At 43.6% G+C, this 9,294-nt stretch overlaps 1 non-coding gene across 1 annotated transcript; it reads left to right on the top strand.

The window, feature by feature from the left end:
• The first annotated feature begins 8,087 nt into the window (after positions 1-8,087).
• Positions 8,088-8,161, top strand: Trnat-ugu (transfer RNA threonine (anticodon UGU)). The gene has a single exon. It is a non-coding gene; the product is annotated as a tRNA-Thr (tRNA).
• Positions 8,162-9,294: the final 1,133 nt, after the last annotated feature.

Below are 9,294 nucleotides of genomic sequence, written 5' to 3'. Positions count from 1 at the left end.
CTAGCTGTATTTCAAATCCTTGACAAAAAAAGAAGATAGGTAACATTACTTTTTGAATAACCCTCGTGTGCCTTGGTTCAGGACCACCAGAGATGACTTGGATTTCCCTCTTACGAATAGTTTTCACAGCTCTGCATGCTCATTGGATAAGTTACGTTGAAAAAACGGGTCTGACCCAATAAGCAAGATGATAATTAATGCATTTTATGCGCAACAGATTACTAGGAGGGGCACCTTCTTAATACTTGATAGGCAGGTGTGGAGGAAGAAAGGTGGCTTCATGAGAATTGCCATATTTCCTGTTTCGTAGCCGGCCGGAGTGGCCGAGCGGTTCTAGGCGCTACAGTCTGGAGCTGAGCGACCGCTCCGGTCGAAGGTTCAAATCCTGCCTCGGGCATCGATGTGTGTGATGACCTTAGGTTAGTTAGGTTTAATTAGTTCTAAGTTCTAGGCGACTGATGACCTCAGAAGTTAAGTCGCATAGTGCTCAGAGTCATTTGAACCAAGTGCCCCGAGTAGAACCTCGAATTTCTCTTTTTTTTTATTATTTTAAGAAATCAACAATCATCCACAAGTTTTATTTAAACTAAGATGCGTTTCGGGCTTTCACCCATCATCATTCAGAGTAATATGTATTTGAATGGGCAGTCAGTACATCGTTACATCGACAGCAAATCTGATACTCTAGCTACCCTGTGCAAAATAATTTTTTTAGTTACTACTCTTGGCGAGTTGTATATTTACCTTTTATGCTATTTAGATGTACTTAACATTCTACTCTGCTTGTTGTTATTCCGATTTTCACGTTTAAAGGTGTGGTAAAACACTTATCTACTTCTGTCTTGCATAAAGACAGCCCAGTATACACCATGTTGCCGAATGGCATCTTCGTTTACATCCAAAAATTGTATCTATGGTCAAAGTTATATTTTGCTCTCAGGTTCTGCTAGGGTTAAAGTTATCTTTTGCTTACAAATTCTCTATGATTATAAGTAACCGGATTTTTTTATGATGAGTGTGTTGAGTACTGTGTATAGTTATTAAAGAAATGCGTTAATGACTGTTTAATTGGATTATGTGGTATATAAAAAACAAAAGCAATACCGTGCATTTCATGTAAAATAATTAATATTATCTAATTTATTCACAGATGAAATGACGTTTATAAACAATAAAGACAGAGCAACGAATTTACATTGTGTTGGGGGTACTATATGCACTGGATGGACTCACACTGAATTATGTTTTTTCATGGATGTACAAATTGCTTGGTTGTATGACCAAATTACGGGAATTCGTTAGAAATATTTAGTTGGGAAACTCTTGTTTGGTCATTTAGAATGTCGTTTGGCTATGCACATTTCGGAGAATAAATTTCAGTTTCTTCAAGTAAGTACATTCTTTTTCCTTTCTTAACGAGTTGGAGTATTCGTAAGTTGCTAGCTATGTCTGTCACTTGATGTTCACTTCCAGCTATATGAAGGGTAAATATAGATTTGCTTAAGTTTCGTAAACGAAAGGCATCCACGTGCTCGCGATATCATACGTTTAAATTTCTTCCTGTTTGACCAATGTATACTTTTAAACATGAACTCTACTTAATGACTTTGCTCCCAGCCCTTTTTTTTAAAAAAAAATCTAATTCTGCCATTTGTTCCTCGGAAAAGTTTTGCTACTTTATATGACTGTTTCCTAAAAATTGCGTGCTGACATATTTTTCTGGTCGCTGTGATGTTGTCTTATTTAGTGTTATTTTGTCTTTGTTGTTCTTTATGCGGGAATGTAGTTTACTATTTATCTTATATATTAGTTTTGGACCGTAGCCATTACTGTACGCAGTTGCTTTAATTGTGTCTAGCTGAGCTGTTTAGTCATGTTTCCAGAAAGATATTTTCACTCTGCAGCGGAATGTGCGCTGATATGAAACTTCCTGGCAGATTAAAGCTGTGTGCTGGACCGAGACTCGAACTCGGGACCTTTGCCATTCGCGGGGGCAAGTTCTCTACCACTTCAGACTTTAGCTACCCACGTCTCACGCCCCCCTCCCCCCCCCCCCCCCCCCACACACACACACATCCTCACAGCTTCTGTAAAGTTTGGAAGGTAGGAGAAGAGGTGCTGGCAGAAGTGAAGCCGTGAGGACGGGGCGTGAGTCGTGCTTGCATAATTCAGGTGGTACAGCACTCTCCCGCGAAAGGCGGAGGTCCCGAGCCCGAGATCGAGTCTCGGTCCGGCACACAGTTTTAATCTGCCGGGAAGTTTCAGTTTAGTGGTGTGTTTCTAATGGGATTTTGTTCATACTGCTGAGCATTGCTCATCAATTTCTTTTGTTGTAACATCAGATAAGATCATTATCATTGTCCGCCCCGGTAGCTGAGTGGTCAGCGCGACAGACTGTCAATCCAAAGGGCCCGGGTTCGATTCCCGGCTTGGTCGGAGATTTTCTCCACTCAGGGACTGGGTGTTGTGTTGTCCTAATCATCATCATTTCATCCCCATCGACGCGCAAGTCGCCGAAGCGGTCGCCGCGACGTTGGACTGGATTGCAACCTACGGTACAGCTTCTGGTAGCCAAATCAACGTTGACAAATCTGTCGCCTTGAGCATCGGGATTGGGCTACCGCAGGAACACATTGCCCCCTTACACTTCAGTGATACTGTCCGCTGCTTGGGCTTAGATTTCATGAACGACATGCGACGCGCGACGACGCTCAATTATCGACGCCTTCTTCACCAAATTAGTGCCGGAATTGCAAATCAGCGCTTGCGATCCCTCAACATCGTTCAGCAGGCGTATTATGCCAATGTATACCTTGCGTCCCGCATACTGCATGTCGCCCAAACGCTACCTATTCCGAAACCCTTGGCTCCTAGCATTATGGCAGCGCTGGGATACTTCGTCACCGCTGGTATGTTACTGAAGATCAGATACGTATCCCTTACTCTCCCCAAGGAAAAAGGTGGTCTCGGCCTAGTCAACGTCCATGATAGGGCCATTGCCCTCTATGTTAGCTCACATTTATGTCTGCTGCGCCGTTGTCCTACGAGCCTCACGAGTCTGCTTCTGACGGCGCTACGACCTGCTTCACTAAGAGCGCCGGTGCCACTACAGGACATCCCAGCGCCCCTCTTTTATATAGGACGTTTCTATTTAGAACAAAGTTATTGCAGTGTAGCGCTCACGACACCACAAATGGCCACGACTCGACGTATATATCACGACATGATGCAACGCCGCCCCCTAAATGTGGTCGAACTAAAATATCCTGACTACGGTGGCGCGTGGTGTGGAAGACTGTACACGATGCCATGCTTGATTCCGACGTTTTTTCCCAATGGTACGTAGTCGTTAATGGGAAGCTGGTGACGCAAGAACGTCTCTACAATATCCACATGGCAGAATCTCCTAATTGTGTGGGTTGTAACACAGTAGATTCTGACGAACACCGCCTCAGCTGCGGAGAGGCGGAACCGGTTTGGCACCTAGTGCGGCAGATGCTGGCTTATCTCTTGCGAGTTAGGCCGAAGCATATATCTGCACGCACGTTATTGTTTCCGGATGAGATATTGTACCCCAAGACTCGAACCAACTCCGTCACCTGGATACGTGGACATGCAGTCCATTACCTCTGTCGTGACGGGCACAAGAATTTCCTTGACTTCTGGCTCTATTTCCGGGCATACCAGATACCGACAATGCTTCGCAAACTATCTATGGAGTGCCTTTCACAGTCCCCAGTGCAGCTGGAATGTTCCAGGCAGTGGCAGATGAGGTCAGAACGAACTGCAAACGAGCATATATTGAATAATCTTTATCAGTGGGCGCAGTCGTTGGGAAGCCTAACTACGACGTGGTAGCTTTCTTTTCATGTTATTCACGTTTAATATCTTCGATGGTGTCTTCATTCTGTTTTAGTTTTCCAGGCTTCATTAACTATGACTGTTCGCACATTGATACCTATATAAATAAAAAAAGATAACAAAAAAGTGGCAGGAGACCTGCGTTTCTAATCCAAATAAATACACAAGAACAAACTAAGAACAAAATGAACAACAAATCAAATATAATAACGTATTATACCCTTTCCTTTCTCCTTTTATTATTTTTTATATTAAAAGTTCAGAGGCATATTTAATTTTTGTTTCGTTGGCCAAACCTGAAGTGTTGGCGAACGGCCGTCCTAGTTAACTGTAGGATGAAAGAAAAATTAATAAAAAAAAGGGGCGTCAAATCGAAAGACTTGCACCAGGCGAACGGTCTACCCGACAGGGGGCCCTCGTCACACGACATTTCATTTTCATTATATCATCAATATATCTTTTGTAATATGTTACTTTCTTAACTGCCTGAGTTATCTTTTCTCTGATATTTTCTTCGTGTTCATTTTGCGAGATGTATGTAGGAGAAAGTAATATGTTGTCTAATCCTTCTTGAAAAGTGCATGTAGGAAATTTTTCTCTGTTAGCTGCAGTTAATGAATTTTGATGAGTGTCTCAGTGATGCTCTCGCAGTCCGTAATGGAAACCCTGGCAAAACAAATCCCTCTCCGTCGAATTTTCGGTAGAAGGAGACGGTGTTAAGCTACTGTTTAGTGTGTGTGTAATAAACTTCTTTTACGTTCTGGCACTTAATTTGTCCGTCATCTGACTTCCTGGTGCTCGTTTCTGGATGACTACTGCCAGATATTTTACGGTTGTTACTCTAGCCATTTCGCTGCTAGAGACGTGCTCTCTGCAATTCGTGCTGACTGCGGCTTTGTTGTGGCTGTACTGCTCGCCGAAGGCCGTTACCTATGCTGAGAAACGGCTTTCCGGCCACCATGAAACATTTAACATCCCATTTCAAGAAAACTTGCAAAAAGCATTTGATTACTGCACGTCTTACAGTCTGATATCTTCGCTTCACAAACGGCTGACTTTCTGTTCGTTATAGTTGCTGCGCTACATCCAGTGAAGTAAAATACTGAAGGCTGTTTAAATGAATTAGCAGACATAAAGACGCATCGCGTAAACTTTGCGTATAGTTGGTTTTAACCCATACATTGCAATGTATGAAAATGGGTAGGACACCGAATTTTTTTTTTAATTGAGAGCAGAAGCATACCTCATTTTGTACTAGTGTTGTTGATTTTTGTTCTCTATGGAATGTCGCACTCATCGCGCCCGTTTCCATACCTGTGGATCGGGAATTACGTGGTCATGACAATCCTCGCATAACGTAAATTGTTCTAGATATCGAATCGAGGTATTCTCCAAATGAGAATACGCATAGAGGCACATATGTTGGGTGATAAATGCTGGAAACGTTTCACCAAGATATGGAAGTAACTCTTCTGCAACAGTGACCTCTGAAAACTCACGACGGTTAATGACGTCAATGGCAGTGTAGGAAAACCCAAGTGCGTAAATGTCCACAGCACCTTGTAAAAGGTGGAGAAGGATGTGTGTACATAACCACAGCAGCGGAAGTGGTAGCGGTTGGTCGCCAATATTATAACTGAGCAGTAGATGACCTTTCCGTGTAATTATTTGCAAAACGTTACATATATTTATGTCTTTAATGTTATCCGCCAAATCGTTTATGTATATCGTAGCATTAAAAACGCTGTAAAAATCCTGCACGTCGTTAGAGCACTAAGACAATTCTAACTACAAGAAAGTCCTGAACCATTTCACATTCCTGGTCCAAGATCCAATAACCTCGTGTTTTGTTCCGTAGGCGACAGTTTCGAACTCTTGTGATTGCATTCTAGAAGTCAAGGAATGTGGCATCAACCTGGGCGACATATTCTTAGAGCTTCTGAATCCCATGGACGGACAGTGCCATGATTCTGGTTGTATCAGTATCGCAGCTTCCGGAATATGCCTTTTTTGTAACAGGCTAAAAATGATGTAGGTGAATATAATGCATGTTCCAAAATTCTGCAACAAATGAAATGAAATGAATTGAGCATATGGCATAGCTGGCTTGGAGGCCCAATCTGGTGAAGTCCGGCCGCCAAGTCCAAGTCTTATTTCAGACCACGCCACACTGGGCGACTTGTATGCCGGTGATGAGGATGAACTGACTATGAGAACAACACAACACCCAATTACGGAGCCGGGAATCTCTCCAACCCGGTCGGGAATCTCACGCGTTTGCATGGGAGACGACCTGAGCACGCGGACTTTCAGCAGGTCTAGCGTCTGCTATATACGCGTATAGCTACGTGCACTTCTCGCGTGATTGTTCTTGAAAAATCGAATAATCTACACTGGAACACTTCGTTGCGTCAGATACGACAAACTGCTTCCTTCGCTTTATCTACACAGAAACGTACAGATATCTGGACACGTGTAATTTACTTTACCATGTTAAATTTGGTTGTCTTTCCGTTCAGCGTCTACGTATCTTAGTCATCATTTCGATGTTAGTGAAAATAATTTAAAGGAGAAACGTACTTTCCAACTATAACAGCTGCGGTGACCGCTTACTGTACGTCAGCCTTTTACTATCACTCGACGGTGGAAAGTCTACGGTCAGATATTAAGCTTGCACTGAAAATGTAAACATAAGTGAGGATTTTCTTTTTTCTGTATTACAGCGTACGCTCTACGGAGAAGGGGTCTATGGGTAGGCGTCCGTGGCATTCGATAAACCACACGTGCCTCTTGGGCCATGCCAAATGGTGAATACTACACGGTGCTCAGTCTTCATTGGCTGGGTACTGGTTTGGTGAATGTCCGGAGGGATGGGTGTGCAGCGGGGAGAGGGGGGCGGAGGGGGAGGGGGGGGGGGGGGGGTAAGCTCTCGCCATTCTATATGATGACCATTGTGGTGCATGGTGGCACAAGGTTGTGTGTCACAGGAAAATGAGATCTTTGCTCAACCGGTCGTATCACGTGAACGGCAAAAATAAAAATAAAATGTCTGTTGTATAAACCATATTCAGGCAAGTGCGACTTTGTCTGGGTGGAGCTGTTCGTGGAACTTAATCGGCTCATCATTCACAAATCACAGACTTCTACAGTGGGTCGAGTAGACCACTAGTTGTATATACCACCCTATCATCAAAGAGAGATCGATAGACTATTCCTCCGCAGTATTCAACAGTATCTATGACAATGGGAAATAATTACAGGGTACAGTTTTATCTAAATATTTTTATAAGTGATATTAAAGAGGGTCTTCGTCTTATATTCATAAAACACTGCATTGTAGGCTAAGTAAGACGTTATGATAGACACAAGCATGGTTAAAAGAACTGACCATCTGATCAAATACAAAAAATTAGTGTAATTCTCTGTTGTGGCATAAAAACATTACTCCCTTAACTGAAAGAGAGGTGTGAACAGTTGTCATAATATGAAGGATATAGACACAATGTAATTGTGGATTGAATGGTAAGACAGAGGGTAACAGATGTGCGAAAGATGCTAAAGGGCGGCAACGGAGAACTTCGGAAGAGTGATGCTTTGAAATTTATATCTGTTTATGGACATACTTATGAAAATATCTATCTAGTTTAAACCTCTATCTGGTGTTCAACACTGAATATGATATTAAATGCATTTTATTCCTTTCTTTTGTAAGGTCTCCGTCTTATAGTCATAAAGTACGTATTTCCGGCTGTCACTATGTTTCTGAAAACGTAAAACGGTCTAGATATAAGACGTTATTGGGAGATATACGAAGACAGTAACTTGTTCTCGAAAGAACAGCTACTGTTGATGACCGTGCAGCTTTTCCCTGGAATAAATGATAACTAACTGATAACCTCAGCTGCCGACAGGTGTAGGTTATCAGTAAGTCATCATTTATTCCAGGGAAAAGCTGCACGGTCATCAACAGTAGCTGTTCTTTCGAGGACAAGTTACTGTCTTCGTATATATAGTTAAAGGCTACCCACCCATTGACCTTTGTCTGTGCGAATGCGCACAGGTTGCCCAAACTCTTACGGGAATCGCCAAAGCGTGCGCGAGTAATGAGTGGGTGGGCAAATGTCTATAAAGTACAATACATATATAGAATTGTGGACAGTCTGGAATGTGAGTCTCACGGGAAGCGTGCAAAGGATAAGTCCCTGCAGTCGCGCCATTCATCTGTGTCCTCGGTGGCTCAGATGGATGGAGCGTCTGCCATGTAAGCAGGAGGTCCCGGGTTCGAGTCCCGGTCGGGGCACACATTTTCAGCTATCCACATCGAGGTATATCAACAACACCTGTCGGTAGCTCAGGTTATCAGTTAGTCATCAGTTATTGGGAGATACAAGCGCGGCTAAACGAGCTGACCATCTGCCTGAATACAAAATGGTTCAAATGGCTCTGAGCGCTATGGGACTCAACATGTGAGGTCATCAGTCCCCTAGACTTAGAACTACTTAAACCTAACTAACCTAAGGACATCACACACATACATGCCCGAGGCAGGAATCGAAATTCGAACCTGCGACCGTAGCAGCAGCGCGGTTGCGGACAAGCGCCTAGAGCCGCTCGGCCACTGCGGCCGGCACCTGAATAAGAAAAGTTAGTTATATTCTCTGATATGGCATAAAAGCGTAACTTCCTTATCTGAAAGAGGGGTGTGAACAATTGTCATGATGTAAAGAATATAAATAAGAAGTACACTATGTGAATAAAAGTATCCGGAAACCTAGCTGAAAATGACTAATAAGTTTGTGGCGCCCTCCATCGGTAATGCTGGAATTCAGTATGGTGTTGGCCCACCCTTAACCTCAGTGACAGCTTCCACTCTCGCAGGCCTACGTTCAGTCAGGGACTCGAAGATTTCTTGGGGAATGGCAGACCATTCTTCACGGAGTGCTGCACTGAGGAGAGGTATAGACGTCTGTCGGTGAGGACTGGCACGAAGTCGGCGTTCCAAAACATATCAAAGGTGTTATATAGGATTCGGGTCAGAACTCTGTGAAGGCCATGTAACCACTCCGCCACAGACCGTGCATTACAAACGGTTGCTCGGTCGTGTTGAAAGATGCATTCGCCATCCCCGAATTCCTCTTCAACAGTGGGAAGCAAGTAGGTGCTTAAAACATCAATGTAGGCCTGTGCTGTGATAGTGCCACGCTAAACAACAAGTAGTGAAAGCCCCCTCCATGAAAAACACGACCACACTGTAACACCACCGCCACCGACTTTTACTGTTGGCACTACACACGTTGGCAGATGACGTTCACCGGGCATCTGCCATACCCACCCCCTGCCATCGGATCACCACATTGTGTATCATGATTCGTCACTCCACAAAACTTTTTTCCACTGTGCAATGTTTACGCTCCTTACACCAAGCGAGGCGTC

The sequence above is a fragment of the Schistocerca gregaria genome, chromosome 1, assembly GCF_023897955.1.
Source record: "Schistocerca gregaria isolate iqSchGreg1 chromosome 1, iqSchGreg1.2, whole genome shotgun sequence".
Lineage (NCBI taxonomy): Eukaryota > Metazoa > Arthropoda > Insecta > Orthoptera > Acrididae > Schistocerca > Schistocerca gregaria.
Note: the sequence above shows the minus strand (reverse complement) of the source record. Positions and strands in the feature narration are given on the sequence as shown.